The 12,189-nt window shown below is 48.3% G+C and overlaps 1 long non-coding RNA gene across 1 annotated transcript in view; it reads right to left on the bottom strand.

The window, feature by feature from the left end:
* The window catches only part of LOC127492328 (uncharacterized), a 130,816-nt gene extending 128,305 nt beyond the window's left edge, over positions 1 to 2,511 (bottom strand). The window contains exon 1 of the long non-coding RNA XR_016214782.1: positions 2,329 to 2,511. This is a non-coding gene — a long non-coding RNA (uncharacterized LOC127492328). The remainder of the gene's footprint in view (positions 1 to 2,328) is intronic.
* Positions 2,512 to 12,189: the final 9,678 nt, after the last annotated feature.

The following is a 12,189-nucleotide window of genomic DNA, read 5'->3' as shown; positions in this document are numbered from 1 at the left end:
CTTGAACAGCAACTCTGCTTTTCTCCCTCTCCCCAGCTCTGGTCACTGCCGTTCCACTCTGTGTTTCTCTGAGTTTAACTCTCTGAGCTACTTCACATAAATGGAATCACACAGTATTGTCTTTCTGTAATAGGCTTCTTTCACTTAACATAATGTCCTGTGTGTTGATCTATTCTGTTTCCTAAGACAGAGTTTCCTTTCTAAGGCTGGAGAGTATTTCATTGCACGTACAAGTATATGCCACACGTTCTTTAATCTTCTATCTCCTGATGACCGTTTGAGTTGCTTCCATGTCTTGGCTGTTGTGAATTACATTGTAATGAACATGAGAGTGCATGTATCTTGAAATCCTGACTTCAGTTGTTTTAGATAAATACTAAGCAATGGTCTTGCTGGATTATAATATAAATCTAGGAATTTTGCCCCCAGAAGTCAGGCTTTAGATACCATACTTCGATCCCCACCTCCAAACTGTGCTCTTTGGACAATGGGTAGGCCACTAGGCCAATCACCTTCTCTTGCTGGGAACATGGTGTTCAAGCTGAGAGCCAGGGAGCAAGGTCACCCAGGGTGCAGATCCAGCACAGGTTTCCAAAGGGCTATTTCAGCCTCACCTGACGAGCCTAGAAAAACAACTTTCCAGGACTCAATCCAAGCATAATGGATCTGAATATCCAATGGAGGACCCTTAGGATCTGTATTTTATGAATTTCCTAGTCAATTATGAAGTTCTGTCAAATTTGTAAACCACAGCAAAGGCAAACTCACAAATTCCTGACCTGAGGTCCCCAGAGCCAACCTGATTCCTCCTTGGATTCCAGGAGACATCTCCACATTCTTCCAATGACTTTGCATCCTACTGTGTACTATAGCTGGGGCTGGCTTCTGCAACTGCAGTTGAATGAGAGAGTCCACAACCCCTGGCACTGTAGCCACCTGCGGAGTCATTGGCTCTACAATCTCTGCTGTTCTAATGCCCTTCTATAGAGTGTGTTCCCTTGTGTGGCTCTCAGACATCCAAGAAGGGGGGTCCCCAAGAACAAGACAGCTGATGGAGGAGTTTAAAATACCAAGTGATGGGGGGGAACCTGTGCGCTCTGGGATGTGTTTCTGGCTTCACTAAACCCACCCTTGACCTCAGGTGCTCATTCTAGTGAGAGGCAGTGAAGGTTGTATTTTCTCTTTTATATGTGTATTTTGTGTATCTAATGGATGTAAGGATGGTTCTAGGCTAATGCTATCCAGTGAATTTTCCATGATAATGGAAAATCCTATAGTAGGCTATCATCTTGTGTTTATTACTGCTGAGCCCTTGAAATGTCACTAGTTTTAGGAATTGAATATTTTAACTAATTTAAGTAGCCACACCTGGCTAACGGGTCTTGTTTTGGACAACGCAGTGCTAGGTATTTTACCTAATTATGTCTGCAGGGTGGAAAGCACAAGCTTAGTTTTCTAGGTTAGGAAACTGAGACTCAGGGAACACTCACATGGTGGACGTCACCAAATGAGACAGGGAGACGATTCAGATCCACATTCCGCAAGCGATACAACTGCTTCATCGACAACACACACACAGTGCGTGTAAGACTGAGATAGGGGATTAAGGAAGACTGAACATCCCATCTCTTGGGCATCAGCTCTGTTTTAGTTACAAGGCCAAAACAGAAAGGGAAGCCACGATGCAGGACACACACACTATCAATTCGGCCTAACCATGCCGATGGGCCCGCCAACTGGCTTGGCGGGTGCCTCCAGCCGTCCTGGCTCGACACGGGCCTTGCGGTAGAGCATGTTTTATAGCACGCTGAAAACTGCAAGATAGCTCAGCCTCCAAGAACAAAAGTGATTGCAGGGTGAAGAGGGAAGGGGGCCAAGAGGCGGGGCTGCCCATTTCCCAGGGTGGACGGCACGTCGAACAAGCCACATCCAGGACTTTAAAACACCGCTCGGCTGGAAGACGGCCCCCGCTGCCGCCCCCGCTCACCGCGCCCCGGGAAAACTCCATTTCGAACAGTTACGGTCAGCCATTTAAATCACATTACGCTGTAAGTGGATATACAAATTGTCAGCCCTAATGAAATTTAGGAGGAAGCAGTGGGAGAGGTGAAAACACTTAGGACTGGTTTCTTGGTTTTCGAGACCCGGCTTCAAGTGGTTTAAGCTGCTCTCTGGGAACGCGCTTGGCGTGCGGTTTTGCTGCCAGCGTCTGGAGGCGAGGCGGGGAGTTCAGGCCGCATCTTCTGCCCCGATTCCCTCAGGAATTGTACCGCGAACTAGACCCCCATCTAGACAGTGAGCGCCTCGCGGAAGGCGAGAGGGTCTTACCCATTTCGGCCCCCCGCCCCGCGCTGAAGGACTTGTCACACACAGGCACCGAGAGGTGCGGAATGAAAGCCAAGCAGCTCCCACGCACGGCTTGCTTCACCAGCGTCAGAGGAGGTCCCCGGAAAAGAAGTCGACCTCTGCCCCGGAAGTGCTTCCGCCAACGACCAGGAACTGCTTCCGCCAAAAACCAGGGAGGCCAGAAGGGCGGCAGAGTGCAGAGTCAGACTCCGCCCTCCTTCCGCCTCCTGAGGCGATGCGCCAGGCAGTGTGTTGGACTAACCGATGAATTATCTGCCGGCAAATAATTTATCAGGCTTCTTGATCCAGGGCAGAAGGAGACTTGGCAGAAGTGAGGGCTTGCAGATTAAGATAATCATGTAATAGCTACCATTTGTTAGTGATGACGTCTGCCTGTCACTGCACAAACCCTGTCGAGAGTAATCCTCAGAAAACTCCTGCCCAGGGACTGGGGTTTGCCCCTTTCAGAGAGGAGCAAATGGAAGCTCAGAAAGGTCGAGGAACTAGCCCAAGATCACATAGGTCGTTTTGGTTGCAGAGCTGGTAGTTTTGCCAGTCTGCACACCCCTCCCCCCCTTCGCAGAGTGCCCCTGGATGGCTTGGGAGGGATGTGGGTACGGTAACAGGAGGACATGCCAAAGAGCGGCCTTCCCTACATGAAGTATCATTTACATACATAAATGTACCATTTACATTCTCTCTTTTCCCAAAGATAAGCTTCTGAGGTCCTATTTTCCACCTCCATATAGCATCCATTTCCAGGGTCTCGAGATCACTGAAGAAATCCAACTCACTCCTGGGTTCCATCCAAACTCTTGTTCCTGTACCAGATGTTGAGGCCCAGAGAAGGCGAAGAATTTGCCCAAACCCACACAGCAAAAGGTGGCCAGAGGGCAACTGGAATCCAGTCGGCGAAAGGGCCTTGGGGTCGGTCATGAAGCCTGGATGGAGGATTCTCTCGGGCTTTTCATCAAGGAAACTTCATTGCTTGACACCCCCCAGGGTCTCCAATGCGTCAGCGTGAGAACTTATAGGAGGGACTCTGAGGTGGCCTCCGCTGGAAAAATAGGCCAGCCGCTTCTGGGCCAGGAATCAAGTGTCGGATTTCTAGCATTCCGAGTCCTCCATGTTTCTCTTCCCAGCACCCCTGAGGCATCACCGCCTCGTGGAGGCAAGCCAAGGCTATGCTCAGTCAGTCCTGGCTTTGTGTCTTACTAGCTCTGTAGTTTAGAGGAAGATATTTAATCTTCTGGGGCATCTTTTTCCTTATCTTTTGAAATGAGCAGAGTTATGCTTCCTTTTATCAGATGCCATGAGATTAAGCAAAGCAAGTAAAAATACCCAGAAGCAAGCCCAGCAGGTGAAGTGCTTGGTAAATGGAGGATAATAAACCTGTGTTGTGGTTACACAGACCTCATTATTTCCATTTTATAGATGAGAAAACTGAGGCTGAGAGGAAGCTGAGTTGCTTGCCCCAAGGGGCACAGCTTGCCACCCACAGGAAGTGCTGTGGGGTCCAGTGAGGGAGGGTCTAGCATGCCTTAGCACCAAGCTACACCACTTGGGCCACATTGTTTCCCTCTTAGCCCCAGAATCTTGCTTTGCGAAACAGAGGTGAGTCCCCACCTTGCCCATGTCATAGGTCTCTCCTAAGGCATGAGAGAATGTTCTACAGCATTTCCCTTGGATGGGGGAGGAATCGGCAAGTCTGAGCTGATGCTAAACCCATCCTCTACCTCCCCACCTTCTGCTTCCCCAGCCTTGAACCCCATCAAGAACCTCCAGGACACCCCTCCCAGTGCCTTTCAGGGAGTGCCCTGTAATTTGCTGAATCAGGGAGGCTCATGAGTCATGGAAAGGCGGCGATGAGAACATGGCTGGCTCCTCCCCGATGCCGGTGAGGGCCACCATCAGCATCCCTACTGCTGCTAGGGGGCTGCCTCTGTGAAAGGCCTTTCATTTATCTGATAAGCAATCCTCACCATCACCATCACCGTCTCGTGTCATAGAGGAGAATATGGGAGTTCCAAGGGGTTATGTAACTGCCCAGAGGACAGACAGCTGATAGGAGCAAAGCTTGGAGCCAGTTTGTCTCAACTAAAATTCTTCATAGTTCCCTCTTAGTGTGGTTGTGGTGTATTTGTGAAGGTGGGAGAAGGGTGCCCTGCTGTGTGTGTGTGTTGTCACAGGAGACAGGAAGGATGGGCACCATTTCTTCACTGTGGAATCTTAGTGTAGCAATAAAGAATGCAAAGATGGCTGCATAATGTCTCCTGTGCTTTGCACATACTCCTGTGCCTAGGACCTTGAGAGGGGCAGGGTGTTTTTCCACCTCTTGTGAATCAAGGTTTGCTTTGACCAGTAGAATGCCCTGGAAATGATACAGTATAACCTTCAAGTCTATGCCTCAAGAGAGCTAGGAAGCTTCCAATCTCACCTTCTCTGGAATGTATCACAGTGTTGAAGAGCCCAGGTGGCCTCCCTAAAGAGAGCAGACCACGCCTACAGAAAGACCTAGCCAACAGCCAGCATCAATTGTTGTCTAGAGAGTGAGGCACCTGGTGTCATCCAGCTCTTAGCCTTTCTGCCAGGCTCCAAGCAAAAGCAGCAGCAGGATCCCTCCCTCCTAACCCAGCCCAAACTGTTGATGCACAGAGTCACAAGCAAACGCCATGATTATTGTTTTAAGCCACTAAATGTTGGTGTGGGTGTGGTGTGTTATTTGGCAAGTGATCATTGATAAAGTGATTGACTTATTTTCTCATCTGTAAAGTGGGGATGTGTGGGGAGCAACTCGGACTAGACTGTTACTGGAATTAAGACTTATTCTATGCATCTGCTCTCCCACAATATGGCGCTGGGAGAGAAGAAAACAGCTTCTACACAGCTGCCTCCGGTTCAGCCAATAAACTGTAGGACTTGCTCCTGATTGGAGGAGAGCAGCGAACTCGGCATGTGGGCAGCCGAGTTGGGATTGGCAGAGGAGGATTATAAAGGAGGAGAGAGACGGCATGCACCAGGAACATCTAAGGGGAACATCTAAGGGAACACCTGTGCAGCCCCCGAGAGAGCCGGCCGGCGGTGTGCCGCTCCCCTGTGGAAGTGGGGAATGTGGCCAGGGGGAACCGCCCTTCCACGGAGGTGGAAGGGACAGTAGCCAACCCGGGAAGAACCAGCAGCAAACCCGGGGAGGGCCGAGCAGACGAAAGAACAGCGCAGGGTCCTGTGTCGTTCCTCCACGAAGACGGGAAGCAACATAATGGTGCCGTGACTCGGATATGAAGCCTAGGCAGGGTTTAGTGTCGTTCCTCCACGAAGAGGGGGAGCGACATAATGGTGCCGTGACTCGGATAGGAAACTTAGCATGGATATGAAACTTAGGAGGGAAGAAACGGGAAGAAGTGGAAAATATCAGAGAGAGAGACTAGCAAACAGCCTAGGGAAAAGCCGGACAAAAAAGGTGCCGGAAGAAGCTAATGGTGCCGTGACTCGGATATGAAGCCTAGGCAGGGTTTTGTGTCGTTCCTCCACGAAGAGGGGGAGTGACAGGGATGATATTCACATCGTACTTGATCAACTTGTAACCATGAGTAGGCAAGTTGAAGCCTGAGAATGCCTGAACCCTGAGTCTGGCACAGTTAGCAGCACCCGCACTGAAGGCTTGAACTACTGGTGTGAGCAGCTCTGCTGAGGGCCCCTGAAGCGAGGGACAGGAGGCAAGCCCTTCAGTGGGTAGAGGAAGCATGGATGGAGAGGGCATCCCTGGACAAGAATGAAGTAAGGCTCACAGCAAATCAGTGATGTGGCGGAGATAGTCAGCATCTGGCTGGAGTTGTCTTGGTTACAGAGCTATTAGGCCACCCTGAGTTTGGCTGGAAGCCCAGGATTGTGGAGGTTTGAGCCAAGTTGATGCAATACCAAAACGTCCCTGAGATCATGGAGGCCTCAGGTTCCACGGCCAACGTGAGGGTCTAGTGACTAAGGAACTGCCGAGGTGGAAGTGTCTCCATAGCATCTCAGGTTCAGGCCTGAGCATGTCCTCGCTCTGCTGAGTACCTTTTCATAGCCCCCACCCCCCCAGGAGGAAGTCCAGACTGCAGATCCCAGCTTCTGCCCGACTGCAGCCTGAGCTGCCGAGGGTTGCGTTCAGCTCCACCACTGCCCTTTGCCTTCATATTCTAGCGCACCCCCAGACTCTGGGGTGGACCGCATCTCTGCTCACCTCGGGGTCTCAGCACAAGCTGCGCCCTTCTTGAATGCTCTTACTCCGCCTTCCTCTGCTTCACCTGGAGAACCCCCACATCCTTTAGAAGATCAGCTGAAACATCCCTTTCTCCAGGGAGCATCCTTGATCCCCCAAATCTGGGTTTGTCTCTCCTCCTCAGGCCTCCCCTGGCACCCTGCCCTTCCCTGCCCCTCGTCACTGTGACTGTTGGTCTCCAGGATGAGTGATCTAAGAACACAAGGACGGAAGTTTCTTTAGCCACCTCTGTAACCCCACCACCAAAATCGGTGCTAGCACACAGTGTGCATTAAATACGCCTTCCTTCTGTGTAAACGATAAATGGGTGAGTTGAGTGAAGTCTTGGAGATAAACATGACAGCAACAAACAGGAAATGAGGACAAGGTGGTAGATACCATCTTGATAAGGATCATAGACTTATGAGGACGTGTGTGAGTTTCTCAGGGGATGGGGGTGTCTAGATGAAATGGCCTACTTATGAAAGGCTGGTTGCCCCGGGGGTGGGGTGGGAAGGCACCCAGAGGCCTCTCCTGATCTATGAGAGCTCTGGTTAGGGGAACTCCGTTGAGTTGGGGATTGAGGAGTAGCCTTTGTAAGCATCAGAAGAGGCAATAGTGTTGGGTAGTTGGACTCACTTTGACATCAGACGCCAAATGTCAGTAATGGCATACAGCAGAGCTTTGCAACATAGGACGTGCTTGACTTCCCTCCACTTTGTGAGTAAGGATGCAGGTTTCTGCCAACTTGGGGCTCCATCAACCCTTAGGACTTTGGAGTCCCCTGCTCCCAGCTGATTGAAGAGAAAGATGCAGAGGAGAACTCGCAGAGGCATCTCCTCTGTTCATCTTCCAGGGGAGACAACTAGTCATCGTATCGCCCTATGTGTGAGAATGGGAAGTGTTGTCTCTGGTTGGGTGGCCTGGTTAGGTGACCACTTCCCAGTGTTAGTGCGACAGTGATGAAGGGGGGGCTTGAATCTCTGGTGGGAAAATGCACTCTCTGGCAGATTGAAGGTCTACAAACCTCCAGGTGCTCATCTGTAAAATGAGGGCAGAAGTAAACTTCACAAAAGTCTTGGGATTCTTGCTGAAATGGGATGAAAGATAAAACCCTTAGCAAGTGCCAGGCCTTAGCTTGGTGTTGCTTAAGCCTCTGCTTGTGACACCAGTGTCCCATATTGGACCACTCGTTCAAGGCCTGGCTGCTCTGTTTCCAATCCAGTTTCCTGCCAATATGCCTGGAAAATCAGTGGAAGGTGATGGGCCCCAACCACCCACATGGTGTGCCAGGATGGAGTTCCTGGCTCCTGACTGGCCTGGCCCATTCCTTGCTGTTTAGGCCATTTGAAGACAGAACTAGCAGCAGGAAGGTTGATTCTCTTTCTGTGTCATTCCGTCTTTTAAATAAGTAAATCTTTACAAGGGAAATAAATACTTGACAAATAATACCTTTTTTAAGAGGCAAAGACAGAAATCTGCCATACGCTGGTTTACTCCCCCAAATACTCACAGTGGCCTCTACCCGGGAATGGGAATTCAGTCCAGGTCTCCCATGTGGGTGCCTAGTTACTTAGGCCATCTCTGCTGCCTCCCAGGGTCTGCATTAGCAGAAAACTAGAGTGAGCAGCCAGAGGTGGGTATCATTGTGGCATTCCATTGTGGGATGTGGGCATCTTAATGGCTAGGCTAAATGTCTACTCCACGCTTTTTTAAAAAAAAATTTTATTAGTAGAAACACAGCTTGTCTGAAGGCAGTGGACAGAAGACATCTGAATTTTCTCTCTCCTTTTTTTGCTGCTTCTGCAGTTTGCACCATTGTTTCATCCTCTTTCTTCTTGCTGTCCTCTCCCCTCTCTCTCTCCCTCCTGTCCACTTGGGTCTCAGGACTCGCTTGGTGCCTCCAGAATGTGTTGTCCCCATCCTCATCGAGTGGACTGTCTCTGCAGGCAGATGCAGCTCCCGTCACCAGCTCACTCTCACTCCCCCTCCCTTTATGTCCACAAGCCTCAAGCTTTTGACCTCAAGAAAGCACATGGTACCAACCAAACCTGCCAAAGAGGCACTACCACCACCACTTCCCAACTTAGCCAGAGGATAGTAGCGAGTGTTCCACGAACAGGAGTCAAATATATTGGAGGAATTCAGAGTGAAACGGCAGGTTTGTTTCCTCTTGCTGCTCTTTGGTTTTAGTACTGTCCGTATGCTCATGAACGTCGGAAGTCCTTTGCTAAATGACATACTGCGTGTGGAGCGGCCCCTGGGTCAGTGAGAAAGGAGATGCTTACAACACATATCAAAAATCGGAGTTCTTGTTTGTTTCGGCAGGGACAAGCTGGTTAGGAATCTAGCTGATAATTTGTTGTCTTTTTTTAAAAAAGACTTATTCATTTATTTATTTGACATGCAGCCTGACAGAGAATCTTGATCCATTGGTTCCCTCCCCAAATGACTGCAGTGGTTGGAGCTGGTATAGGCCAAAGCTAGGAGCCAGGAACTCCGTCTGGGTCTCCCACATGAGTGGCAGGGGACCAAATACTTGGGCCATCTTTTGCTGCTTTCCCAGTCCTGTTAGTAAGGAGCTGGACTGGAAGGGGAGAAGCTGCGACTTGAACTGGAGCTCTTACATGGGATGCTGGCGTCACAAGCAGTGGCTAACTCGGCTACATAACAGCTTTATTCCCAGATTTTGTTTTTAAAACTAATTCCATGCTTTTATGGAAATGCTACTATTGGGCTTTGGAGGCAGCCTTTTGCAGGTTACATCGTGTAGATTTGAAAGCCGGTAGAGTGGCTGCTTTTGTCCCCAAATCTCAACTCAGGTCACTAAAATCAGAAAAATTCAGGCATCCGTTCAAGGTGATGCTGTTGGTGAACAGCAAAGCCAAAACCTGGGGATGGCTGTGCTTTTCATGCCATCATTAAATATTGGGGTCTTGCAACATGCAAGGCATTTCTTCATACCACGTGATAAATGCTTTTGGTTTATTTTCTTTAACTTCTTTTGTTGGCTTACAAATGCAGACCTTCTTGATTGAGACCAGTGGTTTTCACCCAGGGTAACTTTGCCCCCCAGAGGACATTCAGCAACATCTGGAGATACTTTGAGTTGTCACAATGGGAGAGTGTTGGCACCTAGTGAGGAGAGGCCAGGATGCATCTAAACATCTTGCAATGTCCAGGACAGACCCGTAGAACAACGATCCAGCCCTGGATGTCAACAGCAATGAGGCTGAGAAACCTCACTTAGAGGGAGATCACTTTTAAAAACCATCATAACGCAAAAGCCTGCAGGGGCCAGTTAGGTGGTATCAGTGGATGGCTAATCAGACGTGCCCAGCTCTGTTGAAAAGGAAGGAGCAGTGGCTAATTGGATCCCACAGATTGCTGCTTCGTGGGATCTGTGGCATATGCAGCCAGACGGCTGGCTCGTTCCACTTTTCAAGGCAGAAATCCAAATTTTAATGTGAAATATTCAACTCTTAAATGTTGATGACTCATTTGAGTATTTTTTAATGATATGTCAAACAAAACACATCTGGAAGCATGATGTCGACAGCTGGGAGTGCCTACCCAGTGTTGAGCCAATGTTAGGTGTTTCAAATGGCACTGGCCCTGCACTTCCTTGCTTTAACCTCAGACTTATTCCAGTGTCCCTGTCCTTGTCCCTTTCCCCTCCTCGCCATCATTTACTGAACTCTTACTACGTTAGGTGGTACATCCTCTACTAAGCACTCCATAAGTGTTAGTCTGTTTTATTTTTTACGAGAACTCCAAGAGGAAGCATGTAATTCTCTCTCCCATCTTAAAGACAGAGGGTTCAGAGACACACACAAGTTATGCAACTTTCCCAAGGTCAGAGTTGCAAGTGGCAGTCCTGGGATTTGAACCCCAACAGTCTGGCTCCAGAGCCTGTGTCCTTACCTGCTAAGCCAGGCTGCCCTGGTAAAGATGCTGCATTTCTTAGACTCCACGATGGGCGTCACAGTACTCATGGGTCTACCGCTCTGGTCAGCAGGGATTCCCCAGGTGTTCAGAACCTCAGTCCCTCTACTGAAAGCCATGGTTTTCAAAGGAGGTGATTTGGCAATGTGTGGAAACATTCTGGTTATCACCAATAGAAAGTGGGGAAGGCTATTGGCATCTCAGGGGAGGGACCAGGGACAGATCTCCATAACAAAGAACTCTCTGGCCCCAAGTTCAACAGCATCAAGACTGAGCAACCCTGACCTGCAGATGTAACTGGCAGGATGTAAAAAGCAACCAGCATATTTCAGGTGACTAAATCTGTTCTCCTGGGACGCCACTCTATTCCTCTCTCCATAGCATTCCATCTTCTCTTGCCCTGGAGTTTCATGGCAGTCCCATCCCCGTGTACTAAATGCCCACACTGAAGAAGAATCTCCCAGAACTCTCTTAAGTATTAGCTTTAGCAAAGTAAGTAAAAAATGGAATAATGAACAAGAGGCCAAAGAAAAATGAGCAGTAAAGCACAAAGTCCCTGAGATTCAACGATGGCATCATCTGCGTGCCTACAAACACTAGTATCCTTTCTGGATGCTCTAGGGCACAACCCGTGCCCAGTGAACTCGTGCTTCAGGGAACATTTTCTCTGCTGAACACACACACGTGACTGCGTGGGATTTCATAAAATGATTTTAATAGAAAAGTACAAGATATGAACAAAAATAAATAATCTTTATCTCATTTCCAGCCCAGCAAATTGTACACTGCATATAAAAATTGTCTAAGATGCAATTTTCCCTCCATTTATTTTTCCTTTAGAAATACCAAGACAGCATTTTAATTCAATCTTCTAGTTTCCAACTGATATACTTTTTAAAACTCACATCAACTTTTAATTCTACAGCCATATCTTCAAGTTGCCTAACACGATGATGCTTCATTAAAACAAAGTATTATCCAATCATGAGATTTAGGTGTAAAGTTTGTGTGACCAGGTGAATTAGAAGATCCCTTTTTTTGAGTTTTATTTCATGCCTCTAGATGTTTCCCAGATGAATCATTTATTTCATCTTTGCAAACATATCCTCTCCTTTCCCCCACTCCATAGAGAAGAGACTAGAAAATAATTTCTTAAAAAAATAAATACTTTAAAAGTCTACAGTGATATTGCAGTATTTTAGACCTGTGCCCTGGTGCTCATTTTGCATTAAATATATGCTTCAAGTTGTCAGTACCTTTTCTACCTGCCTCTATTCATAGGACGGGCCACTTTGTCTTTGGGGGCTGTTTTTGCTGACGATTTCTTAGAGTCAGCTGGTACTGATCTTTGATTTGGAGTACTTACTCTGCTTTAGCATCGTATTTGATCATTTCAGTGACTTGAGTAGTGTTAAACTGAAAATTGGGATTGGCAAAATCATCTAAGAGTCCGGAGAGGCTGCTAACACTTAGTGCCAGTCTCGGGAGGTCAGTAGCTCGTGGAACTGAACAGACTGGATTGAAACTCGAAACATCTTCCTTTGACAGAAGCCCGTAGGGACGATTTTGAACGTGGCTCTGTTTGTTGCTGCCTGTATGTAACATTTTTGTGTTGTTGTGGTTGTTAATTTTCCTGTATTGGGAAGATGGTAAATGCA

Source organism: Oryctolagus cuniculus, chromosome 10 (assembly GCF_051225735.1).
Source record: "Oryctolagus cuniculus isolate XC-2025 breed Fujian yellow rabbit chromosome 10, ASM5122573v1, whole genome shotgun sequence".
Lineage (NCBI taxonomy): Eukaryota > Metazoa > Chordata > Mammalia > Lagomorpha > Leporidae > Oryctolagus > Oryctolagus cuniculus.
The sequence above is the reverse complement of the archived record's forward strand: the minus strand, read 5'-3'. Positions and strand labels throughout refer to the sequence as shown.